The sequence below is a fragment of the Oncorhynchus masou genome, chromosome 33 (genome assembly GCF_036934945.1).
Source record: "Oncorhynchus masou masou isolate Uvic2021 chromosome 33, UVic_Omas_1.1, whole genome shotgun sequence".
Classification (NCBI taxonomy): Eukaryota; Metazoa; Chordata; class Actinopteri; order Salmoniformes; family Salmonidae; genus Oncorhynchus; species Oncorhynchus masou.
The window spans coordinates 29,580,103-29,592,759 of record NC_088244.1 but is presented as its reverse complement, the minus strand read 5'-3'; the positions used below and the strand labels follow the sequence as shown (position 1 = coordinate 29,592,759).

General features: G+C 43.6%; 1 protein-coding gene across 4 annotated transcripts in view; it reads left to right on the top strand.

Annotated features, from left to right (window-relative positions):
- Window positions 1-12,657, top strand: part of LOC135528209 (protein kinase C and casein kinase substrate in neurons protein 1-like) — a 56,762-nt gene that overhangs the window by 24,466 nt on the left and 19,639 nt on the right. The window contains exon 1 of one of the 4 annotated variants that reach the window (XM_064957134.1): window positions 3,648-3,753. The exons of the other annotated variants lie outside the window; for them this stretch is intronic. The gene's annotated coding sequence lies outside the window, so the exon portion shown is untranslated. Of the gene's footprint in view, window positions 1-3,647; window positions 3,754-12,657 lie in introns of those variants that run through there. 4 annotated transcript variants of the gene reach the window in all.

Genomic DNA, 12,657 nt, shown 5'->3' with positions numbered 1-12,657 from the left:
GCATTCATCCACGAATATGTCGCCATTCGAATGCATACTGGGCTACCAGCCGGTCCTGGCTCCGTGGCATCAGAGTCAGACCGAAGCTCCTGCGGTAGAGGAGTGGGTACAGCGCTCTAGAGAGACCTGGCGGGCAGTCCAGGATTCTCTCAGGCAGGCCAGTGAACGGCAGAAGAGAGACGCTGACCGCCACCGCAGTGAGGCCCCGGTGTTCGCACCAGGGGACAGGGTCTGGCTCTCGACCCGAAACCTGCCCCTCCGCCTGCCCTGCCGGAAGCTGGGGCCGCAGTGTGTGGGGCCATTTACAGTCCTGAGGAGGATAAACGAGGTGTGCAACTTCCCTCTTACTATCGCATTAACCCCTCATTTCATGTGTCTCTCCTCGGGCCGGTAGTAGCTGGTCCCCTACAAGACAGTGAGGTACCGGAGGTCCCTCCACCCCCTCTGGACATCGAGGGGTCCCCGGCGTACACAGTACGAGCTATTCTGGACTCAAGATGCCGGGTGAGGGGCCTGCAGTACCTCGTGGACTGGGAGGGGTACGGTCCGGAGGAGTGCTGGGTACCGGGGGAGGGACATTTTAGATCCTTCCCTCTTGAGGGATTTCCACTGCCTCCATCCGGATCGCCCCGCGCCTCGTCCTCCGGGTCGTCCCCGAGGCCGGGGTCGGTGCGCTGCGGGAGCCGCGAGTCAGGGGGGGGGGTACTGTCACGAATCTCGCAGAAGATGGTGCCTCTTCCTGTTCGGGCGGTGGTCGTCGTCGCCGGCCTATTAGCTGCCATCGATTCCCTTTCCGCTTGTTTCTGTTTATTGGGTAATTGGGTACACCTGTTTTTAGTTAGTGTTTGTTTGTAGGCTATTTAAGGGCACTAGGCCCGCTGGGTATTTGCGCTTGACTCCTCCACTCACCATTGTTAGAAGTTGTAACAATCATTTGTTGTCTGGGTATAGCACTACAGGTTTCGGGGAGAGAAAGGTTATAGGAACATCATCTGTTGTCTGGGTATAGCAGTACAGGTTTTGGGGAGAGAAAGGTTATAGGAACATCATCTGTTGTCTGGGTATAGCAGTACAGGTTTTGGGGAGAGAAAGGTTATAGGAACATCTGCTGTCTGGGTATAGCAGTACAGGTTTTGGGGAGAGAAAGGTTATAGGAACATCTGTTGTCTGGGTATAGCACTACAGGTTTCGGGGAGAGAAAGGTTATAGGAACATCTGCTGTCTGGCTATAGCAGTACAGGTTTGGGGGAGATAAAGGTTATAGGAACATCATCTGTTGTCTGGGTATAGCAGTACAGGTTTTGGGGAGATAAAGGTTATAGAAACAGTTTTACTTTGCTGCAGACTCCCTATCTGGGTGGTCACGTCAGCTCTGATCATTCCACGGCCCAGCAAACAGAACAGAACAGAGCAGAGCACAGGGCCCATGGCAGGACACGTTATGCTGATAAATACAACAATCCCCCTTCTCTATCTCGCTCACTCTCTTTATCACATTCACACTCTGCCTCTTCAAACAACCGTTTCTCACTCACTCACTCACTCACTCACTCACTCACTCACTCACTCACTCACTCACTCACTCACTCACTTACACTGCTAAAGGCCTGATGTGTTTACGGAGCTCGCCTGTTCATTTTCACCAGAGTGTAGATGCTATGCGGTTATGGACATGTGGAGGCCCTATAGGAGTTGATTGCGGAGTGGCCTGATGGCACTCATCCACCTAACCACCCCTCATGTTCTCGCCTGATTAATCTGTGTAATGGCCAGCTTCCCACCCTCATCTCATCTACACTGACCCCTCCAACCTTCTGTCACGTGACAGGCTTATTGATGGTCTTGGCTGTCATGGTATCTGTGATGCAAGCACTGAGCACACAGCTCTGTAGCGCTGTCTTTCTCCTGGCAACATTCAACAGCCTGTTTATTCCACCCTACCGCTGTCATGTCATCGCCCGCCGCGGAGATGAATCACATCTCTCTCATGATCTATTTAGCTACCACTCTGACCCATCGGTGCTCTCTATTCTGCTCACCAACTGTCTTGCTCACAACAGCTTCCTGCGCTCTCTGCACCTGCTCCACCCAGTCTCACTTGGGACAGGCTTAGCCATGTTGAGCCTAGTCAGTATTGGGCTCAATGATCTTGTTAAGACTCCAGGGACACAGGAGGATTTGTCCCTCTGTCCCTGTTAAAAGACCTCGGTTTCTCTCTCTCAAAAGCCTCACTCTCTCTCTCTCTCTCTCTCTCTCTCTCTCTCTCTCTCTCTCTCAAAAGCCTCACCCTTTCTCTCTCTCTCTCTCTCCCTTTCTCTCCCTCTTTCTCAGAAGCCTCACTCTCCCCCTCCCTATCTTTATTTCTCTAATTTCTTCTCTCTCCCCTTGAGGAGCCTTTGCCTCTCTTTCCTCCTCTCTCCTTGTGTCTTCCCTCCCAGCATCTCAATATAAGGTCCTCTCAGAGTGTTGTTTTTTTGTATAGCAGCCGCCATGACAGGTAGAGTGTATCAAGAACCCAACATGTTCTAGAAAGTACACGGCAGATAGTTGCTATTGGATGCCAGACAACCACCATTATGTAATTCATATTGTTTGGATATGAGTGAGTTTTAGATGAGCTCAGGCGTGTTTGAGTAAACTACCTACCTGGTTTGGTAATCAGCTTCCTTTCTAATCAGTGACAGAAAGGGGGATGGTGGGGTGTAAGAGAATAAAGTTAGACCCTGACTCTGAAATCTGATTACTGTAATAGGTTTACATGTGTGTTGTGGTTGTCTCTCAAGGCTTTAGAAGAGCCACGAACAGCCCTATTACGATGGTGTATCCTTTATATATTACCCCAAAAATATCAACGATATTTCATGCTGAAACCCTCAAATGAAACAAGTTGATGGTATATATTTAGGATAATGTTTTACAGCTTTGTCATTCCATTTTTAGTATTAGAAAATCATCTTATTTAATTATTTCATATATGTTACGTGTGATAATGCCACACAGAGGGCCAGAGGTAATTACAAACACCAGTCAAAATCTGAAGTAACAAATAAAATCTATTTTATTGGTCACAGACACATATTTAGCGGATATTTTTGTGGGTGTAAGGAAATGCTACTAGATTTCTTATGATAAATTACATAAAATCCTTGAAAGATACCAAAATGCTGGTAGTTTACTGGTAAACTTCTAAAGTTTCCAGTAATATACCCCCCCCCCCCCCCGTTGCAACCCTAGACTTGTGTGTGGCTTTTTTGCATGTACACACAATCACACACACAGAACACAGCCCTACCTCTCTCTCACGCACACAAATGTATGATGCCTGGCACGTTTATCTAGCTAGTCTATCAATACATAATCACACCCTGCTAGGTAGTGTAATCTCAGACTTCTTCTCTCTTTCTATCTTTGCAATGCATGTATATTCTATTGCTCCTCCTATCCTCTTCTTTACCCTCCCTCCCCTTCTAAGCCATTCAGCTGGAACAGTTGCAGGATTATCTTTCCACCATTGAGAAACACTGGCTTGTTCACACTGGGTCTGGCTAAGACGGCCCAAAACAAAGATATTCAACAGAGGCCTCTGTTCTCTCTGTTGATGTATGCATCAACAGAAGCCAGATCTGGACTAAAAAATAATACTTGAATAATAGTTGAAGAGGGAGTAGCCCGTGCATGGTTCCCACAAGGGCTTGTGGATATACTTTTCTGTTTGATAGTGTCCTTCAATCTGTTTTCATGGGTGCATTTAGGGTAAGCGAAAACAATGAATATTGTTGCTAATTTGTGAGCCATAATGGCTTTGCCTTTTGCCGTAGATTATTTCCTTGTTGCTGTACTGTTAGACAGATGGCAGAATATTTATTGTACAGTGCAATATCCAACAGGCTTTGTCTTCAAGAGAAGTCTTTGATTAATTTATTGCCCACGGCTTGGATCAAAACTTGAATATAACATTTGGCTGTATGTTACTTATTCAAGTCATTTGAATTGACTTCAGTTTGTTAAATGGTCTGTCCTCTTGCATTTAAGTGTAGTTATTGAGGGAGACTGTGTTCTGGTAGTTTTTTTATATGGACGCCTAGTTTATAGTAGACGTGGTTTGATATAGGCTTATGGTTTGAAAGATTTGGGAGGGTTTCTCTGAGATACTGATGGTAAATTACTTACATCAGCTTACGTAATCAGTTCAGGTACAATAAGTGAAAAGAACCTTCTGAGTCTTGCTCTAAAAAAGAAGTCGAATGGGTATCTGTTTGGATTGGCACAATTGCCCACCTTGAAGCCACACGTAACACAAAAATTATGTGCAATATATTGAAGCCTTGATATAGATATTTTCATGTTTAGATATGACACCTGTCATACTGAACATCAATTGATGAATCAATCAATTATTCTCTCTTCCTCTCTTTTTGTCGTCTCCTTCTCAACATCCATTGTGAAGGAAGGCAACTTACTGGCGGAATTGACCCAAATAACTAAGCAGCATGTCTCCCGACCCCCCCCCCCCCCCACACTTCCCCTCATGTGATGATTACTTTTTTTTGTGGCACTCTACAATCCTGAGTACCAGAGGAGAAGGTATTGTAACTAAGAATGTGTTCTTAGCTAACTTGCATAGTTAAATAAAGGTTCAATAAAAATAATATAGAATAATTCTCATTCTGTAGTTTAGCCTAGTGACCATCTGAACCGGAGGACCTTGGTGTCCACATTATCCTTTAGTATCAACAAACATTGTGCCTCGTCTATCAATGTACCCTTGATACTATAATAGTTTGAGTGGTTATAATGCATAAAAAGACTGTGACCTTACATGTAGCTTTTCTCACAAGAGAATTTTGTAATGTTATGAGGTCTGTTTTTCCCTTGTTATTTCACATTCATGGTAATGCTTGCTGAAGGTTAGCTGTGATTTAGTTAGCTTTTCAATGTAACAAGTGTGTGTACATGTATATATCTTAATGTTGATCATCTAAGATACAAACTTGACACTAAAGCAAAGGTTTTATGCAGTTTTTTCAAAGAGTATACATTTACAGTTGAAGTCGGAAGTTTACATACACATTAGCCAAATAAATTTAAACTCAGTTTTTCACAATTCCTGACATTTAATCCTAGTAAAAATTCCCTGTTAGGATCACCACTTTATTTTAAGAATGTGAAATGTCAGAATAATAGCAGAGAGAATGATTTATTTCAGCTTTTATTTCTGTCATCACATTCCCAGTGGGTCAGAAGTTCACATACAATTAGTATTTGGTAGCATTACCTTTAAATTGTTTATCTTGGGTCAAACGTTTCGGGTAGCCTTCCACAAGTTACCCACAATAAATTGGGTGAACTTTGGCCCATTCCTCCTGATAGAGCTGGTGTAACTGAGTCCGCTTTTTTTTTCTGCCCACAAATTTTCTATGGGATTGATGTCAGGGCTTTGTGATGGCCACTCCAAAACCTTGACTTTGTTGTCCTTAAGCCATTTTGCCACAATTCTGGAAGTATGGTTGGGGTCATTGTCCATTTGGAAGACCCATTTGCGCCAAAAAACTGATGTCTTGAGATGTTGCTTTAATATATCCTCATAAATTTCCATCCTCACCATGCCATCTATTTTGTGAAGTACACCGGTCCCTCCTGTAGAAAAGCACCCCCACAACATGATGCTGCCAACCCCGTGCTTCACGGTTGGGATGGTGTTATTCGGCTTGCAAGCCTCCCCCTTTTTCCTCCAAACATAACGATAGTTGTTATGGCCAAACAGTTCTATTTTTGTTTCATCAGACCAGAGGACATTTCTCCAAAAAGTACGATCTTTGTCCCCATGTGCAGTTGCAAACCGTAGTCTGGCTTTTTTATGGCGGTTTTGGAGCAGTGGCTTCTTCCTTGCTGAGCGGCCTTTCTGATTATGTCGATATAGTACTCGTTTTACTGTGGGTATATAGATACCTTTGTACCTGTTTCCTCCAGCATCTTCACAAGGTTATTTGCTGTTGTTCTGGGATTGATTTGCACTTTTCTCACCAAAGTACGTTCATCTCTAGGAGACAGAACGCGTCTCCTTCCCGAGCGGTATGACGGCTTCGTGGTCCCATGGTGTTTATACTTGCGTACTATTGTTTGTACAGATGAACGTGGTACCTTCAGGTGTTTGGAAATTGCTCCCATGGTTGAACCAGACTTGTGGAGGTCTACAATGTTTTTTCTAAGGTCTTGGCTGATTTCTTTAGATTTTCCCATGATGTCAAGCAAAGAGGCACTGAGTTTGAAGGTAAGTCCTTGAAATACATCCACAGGTACACCTCTAATTGACTCAAATTATGTCAATTAGCCTATCAGAAGCTTCTAAAGCCATGACATAATTTTCTGGAATTTTCCAAGCTGTTTAAAGGCACTGTCAATTTAGTGTATGTAAACTTCTGACCCTCTGGAATTGTGATACAGTGAATTATAAGTGAAATAATCTGTCTGTAAACAATTGTTGGAAGAATTACTTGTGTTATGCACAAAGCAGATGTCCTAACCGACTTGCCAATACTATAGTTTGTTAACAAGAAATTTGTGGAGTGGTTGAAAAACAAGTTTTAATGATTACAACCTAAGTGTATGTAAACTTCCGACTTCAACTGTATGTTTAGGTGTGGTTTGTGTTTTCCAATATAATTTATTGTATGGATGCCTGTAAAATGGAGCATGTTTTACACAACATTTCACATTCACCCAAATGAATGAATGTTTAAAACATATTAGAAACTGGGTGGTTCGATCCCTGAATGTCGTTTGGCTGACCACGGGTATTACAAAACATTTATTTTTTACTGCTTTTATTCCATTTAAAGACCAGTTTATAATAGCAATAAGGCACCTCGGGTGTTTGTGATATATGGCCAATATACCACGGCTAAGGGCTGATGCGTTGCGTCGTGCGTAAAAGGACAGCCCTTAGCCGTGGTATATTGGCCATATATCACACCTCCTCAGGCCTTATTGCTCAAATCTATCTTTATTCACATTTAGAAACTGCTTCACTATAGTATAATAACCATATTATAGTGGTGTGTAGTGTAGAGCCATATGGGTTTCTTCATGAGCTCAGCTTTTCAAATCAAATCACATTTTATTGGTCACATAAACATGGTTAGCAGATGTTAATGCAAGTGTAGCGAAATGCTTGTGCTTCTAGTTCCGACAGTGCAGTAATATCTAACAAGTAATCTTAACAATTTGCCAACAACTACCTAATACACACAAATCTAAAGGGGATGATTGAGAACATGTACATATAACTATATGAAGGAGTGATGGTCGAGCGGCATAGGCAAGATGCAATAGATGGTATAAAATACAGTGTATATACATATGATATGAGTAATGTAAGATATGTAAACATTATTTAAAGTGACATTGTTTAAAGTGACTAGTGATCAATTTATTAAAGTGGCCAGTGATTTGGTCTAGGCAGCAGCCTCTCTGAGTTAGTGATTGCTGTTTAGCAGTCTGATAGCCTTGAGAGAGAAGCTGTTTTTCAGTTACCTCGGTGGCAGCTTTGATGCACCTATACTGACCTCGCCTTCTGGATGGTAGCAGTGTGAACAGGCAGTGGCTCAGGTGGTTGTTGTCCTTGATGATCTTTATGGCCTTCCTGTAACATCGGGTGCTGTAGGTGTCATGGAAGGCAGGTAGTTTGTCCCCGGTGATGCGTTGTGCAGACTGCACCACCCTCTGGAGAACCTTACGGTTGTGGGCGGAGCAGTTGCCGTACCAAGCTGTGATACAGCCCGACAGGGTGCTCTCGATTGTGCATCTGTAAAAGTTTGTCAGGCTTTTGGGTGACAAGCCAACTTTCTTCAGCCTCCTGAGGTTCAGCCTCCTGTTGCGCCTTCCTGTTGCACCTTCTTCACCACAATGTCTGTGTGGGTGGACCATTTCAATTTGTCTGTGATGTGTACGCCGAGGAACTTAAAACTTTCCACCTTCTCCACTGCTGTCCCTTCGATGTGGATAGTGGGGTGCTCCCTCTGCTGTTTCCTGAAGTCCACGATCATCTCCTTTGTTTTGTTGACATTGACTGAGAGGTTGTTTTCCTGACATCACACTCCCATGTCTCATCGTTGTTGGTAATCAAGCCCACTACTGTTGTGTCGTCTGCAAACTTGATGATTGAGTTGGAGGCGTGCATGGCCACGCAGTCGTGGGTGAACAGGGAGTACAGGAGGGGGCTGAGCATGCACCTTTGTGGGGCCCAAGTGTTTGAGGATCAGCAGAGTGGAGGTGATGTTTCCTACCTTCACCACCTTTGGGTGGCCCATCAGGAAGTCCAGGACCCAATTGCACAGGGCGGGGTTGAGGCTCAGGGCCTCCAGCTTGATGATGAGCTTGGAGGGTTCCCTGGTGTTGAATGCTGAGCTGTAGTCAATGAACAGCATTCTTACATAGGTATTCCTCTTGTCCAGATGGGATAAGGCAGTGTGATGGCGATTGCATAGTATGTGGACCTGTTGGGTTGGTATGCAAACTGAAGTGGGTCTAGGGTGGCCGTTAAGGTGGAGGTGATATGATCCTTGACTAGTCTCTCAAAGCACTTCATGATGACAGAAGTGAGTGCTACAGGGCGGCAGTCATTTAGTTCAGTTATCTTTGCCTTCTTGGGTACAGGAACAATGGTGGCCATCTTGAAGCATGTGGGGACAGCAGACTGGGATAGGGAGCGATTGAAAATGTCTGTAAACACACCAGCCAGCTGGTCTGCGCATGCTCTGGGGACGCGGCTGGGGATGCCGTCTGGGACAGCAGCCTTGTGAGGGTTAACACGTTTAAATGTTTTACTCACGTCGGCCACGAAGAAGGAGAGGGGGGCTTAGCCGGCTCTGGAGGATCCAGGGATCCATAGGCTAATTGGAGGGCCAGACTGACAGACAGGTAGACGGACCTATGATCTCACTGAAATGAGAATCACACCAATAATAATGGGTAGGTCATAGCTTGTGAGTGATGTCATCTAGAGAACTGGACCAGCAGGTTGAAGTGTGGAATTTCATCTCTTACTTTCTCATCGGCCTATTGACATATTGAAAAATAAGTATTGTGAGTGTTATAGTACAAACAGTGAAGCAGATTCTCACTCTCCTGTTGTCTTGGCTCCGCCGGCTGAAGCAGATTTAATGCCTTTGCTGAGTCATGACATCTGATTATTATGCCTGATATAGATTTTATTGCCCAAAAGAATAACAGGACAATGACTCTGACAGTACACAAAGAGACCCTGAGCTCTTTCTTCACCCACGGGTCTCTGTGTATACACCTGCTCTTCAGCACAGCTGTAACCTTTACTCTGGCAAGGAAATGGTCATTTCTGGAGGCGGAGGGCAAACCGTGTGTCCTTGTTCTTTCTGCATGAGGAGTTCTCTTTTCACAGAGAATATGAAAAGAACTGGCAATATTACTTCATCGTCAAACAACAGTATTTAAAGGTCTCTCTCATAGTAAATCTGTCAGTGTGAGCCGCAGTGACTGTAAATATTGTGTTTGACAAACTGCACTGCATTACTGTGCGGCTGATTCAGCCATTGCTGTACTGTAACTGCAATATAGCTGCCCTGCCTGTGCTCCTCGGTGCTCCTGCTAGTGTCACAATTCATCACACAGTACAAAATGTTCCCTGGTTCAGATTGAGATGAGTATCCCATCATCGAGGCTTCGAGGTTACATACTGCAGAAATGTGTTCAAAGTAAACACACTGTAGAAACACTGTACCTCTCTGTTGCATACTTTTTCAAGTAGCAGGCACAGCCACACAAACCACACAAATTCAGTCTTAATGCCAACTGCTCATGATTATTGTGGCGTTGTGACAGATTAAGACTGAAAAGTTTGAGCTGTTATCTATCATGTGCATATAAATTGGCCTCTGAGTTCCACCAGTCCCATCTTTCAGGTGTAAAAGTCAAACTGATCACAGCACTCAACTTACGCAGGGGCAGCAGGTAGCTTAGTGGTTAGAGCGTTGGTCTTGTAACCCAAAGGTTGCAAGACCGAGTCCCTGAGCTGACAAGGTAAAAAAATCTGTTGTTCTGCCCCTGAACAAGGTAGTTAACCCACTGTTCCTAGGCTGTCAAAATAAGAATTTGTTCTCAACTGTAGTTAAATAACGGTAACAAAATGCTGCTCCCTCTGAAGATTTACTCAACATGATCAGAAGCGGGAATATTCAGAGGTGGAAACTTTCCGTGGGAATTAATGGAAATACAGTGCCTTGCGAAAGTATTCGCCCCCCTTGAACTTTGCGACCTTTTGCCACATTTCAGGCTTCAAACATAAAGATATAAAACTGTATTTTTATTGTGAAGAATCAACAACAAGTGGGACACAATCATGAAGTGGAACGACATTTATTGGATATTTCAAACTTTTTTAACAAATCAAAAACGGAAAAATTGGGCGTGCAAAATTATTCAGACCCTTTACTTTCAGTGCAGCAAACTCTCTCCAGAAGTTCAGTGAGGATCTCTGAATGATCCAATGTTGACCTAAATGACTAATGATGATAAATACAATCCACCTGTGTGTAATCAAGTCTCCGTATAAATGCACCTGCACTGTGATAGTCTCAGAGGTCCGTTGAAAGCGCAGAGAGCATCATGAAGAACAAGGAACACACCAGGCAGGTCCGAGATACTGTTGTGAAGAAGTTTAAAGCCGGATTTGGATACAAAAAGATTTCCCAAGCTTTAAACATCCCAAGGAGCACTGTGCAAGCGATAATATTGAAATGGAAGGAGTATCAGACCACTGCAAATCTACCAAGACCTGGCCGTCCCTCTAAACTTTCAGCTCATACAAGGAGAAGACTGATCAGAGATGCAGCCAAGAGGCCCATGATCACTCTGGATGAACTGCAGAGATCTACAGCTGAGGTGGGAGACTCTGTCCATAGGACAACAATCAGTCGTAAATTGCACAAATCTGGCCTTTATGGAAGAGTGGCAAGAAGAAAGACATTTCTTAAAGATATCCATAAAAAGTGTTGTTTAAAGTTTGCCACAAGCCACCTGGGAGACACACCAAACATGTGGAAGAAGGTGCTCTGGTCAGATGAAACCAAAATTGAACTTTTTGGCAACAATGCAAAACGTTATGTTTGGCGTAAAAGCAACACAGCTCATCACCCTGACCACACCATCCCCACTGTCAAACATGGTGGTGGCAGCATCATGGTTTGGGCCTGCTTTTCTTCAGCAGGGACAGGGAAGATGGTTAAAATTGATGGGAAGATGGATGGAGCCAAATACAGGACCATTCTGGAAGAAAACCTGATGGAGTCTGCAAAAGACCTGAGACTGGGACGGAGATTTGTCTTCCAACAAGACAATGATCCAAAACATAAAGCAAATTCTACAATGGAATGGTTCAAAAATAAACAGGTAGCTTAGAAAGCCATCTCAATTGGGTTGAGGTTGGGTGATTTGTGGAGGCCAGGTCATCTGATGCAGCACTCCATCACTCTCCTTCTCGGTCAAATAGCCCTTACACAGCCTCGAGGTGTGCTGGGTCATTGTCCTTTGGAAAAACAAATGATAGTCCCACTAAGCGCAAACAAGATGGGATGGCGTATCGAATGCTGTGGTAGTCATGCTAGTTAAGTGGGCCTTAAATTCTAAATAAATCACTGGCCGTGTCAACAGCAAAGCACCATCACACCACCTCTTCCGTGCTTCACGGTGGGAACCACACATGCGGAGATCATCCGTTCACCTACTCTGCATCTCACAAAGACACAGTGGTTGGATCCAAAAATCTCACAGTTGGACTCATCAGACCAAAGGACAGATTTCCACCGGTCTAATGTCCATTGCTCGTGTTTCTTGGCCCAAGCAAGTCTTTTCTTCTTATTGGTGTTCTTTAGTAGTGCTTTTTTGCAGCAATTTGACCATGAAGGCCTGATTCACACAGTCTCCTCTGAACAGTTGATGTTGAGATGTGTCTGTTCTTTGAACTCTGTGAAGCATTTATTTGGGCTGCAATTTCTGAGGCTGGTAACTCTAATGAACTTATCCTCTGCAGCAGAGGTAACTCTGGGTCTTCTTTTCCTGTGGCTGTCCTCATGAGAGCCAGTTTCATCGTTGTGTTTGATGGTTTTTGAAACTGCACTTGAAGAAACTTTCTTGAAATGTTCTGTATTGACTGACCTTCATGTCTTAAAGTAATGATTGACTGTCATTTCTCTTTGCTTATTTGAGCTGTTCTTGTCATAATATGGACTTGGTATTTTACTAAATATGTAAATATCTAAATTCTGTATACCAACCCTACCTTGTCACAACACAACGGATTGGCTCAAACACATTAAGAAGGAAAGAAATACTACAAATTAACATTTAACAAGGCACACCTGTTAATTGAAATGCATTCCAGGTGACTACCTCATTTCTATTTTATTTTAAATGTGAATTTTATTTAACACGTTATTGGGGTTACTACATGATTCCATATGTGTTATTTCATAGTTCTGATGTCTTCGCTGTTATTCCACAATGTAGAAAGTAGTAAAAATAAAGAAAAACTCTTGAATGAGTAAGTATGTCCAAACTTTTGACTGGTACTCTTTGCTTTGGAGAAGTCAGCATAAGGCCAAACAGACATAGGTTATCACCTTTACT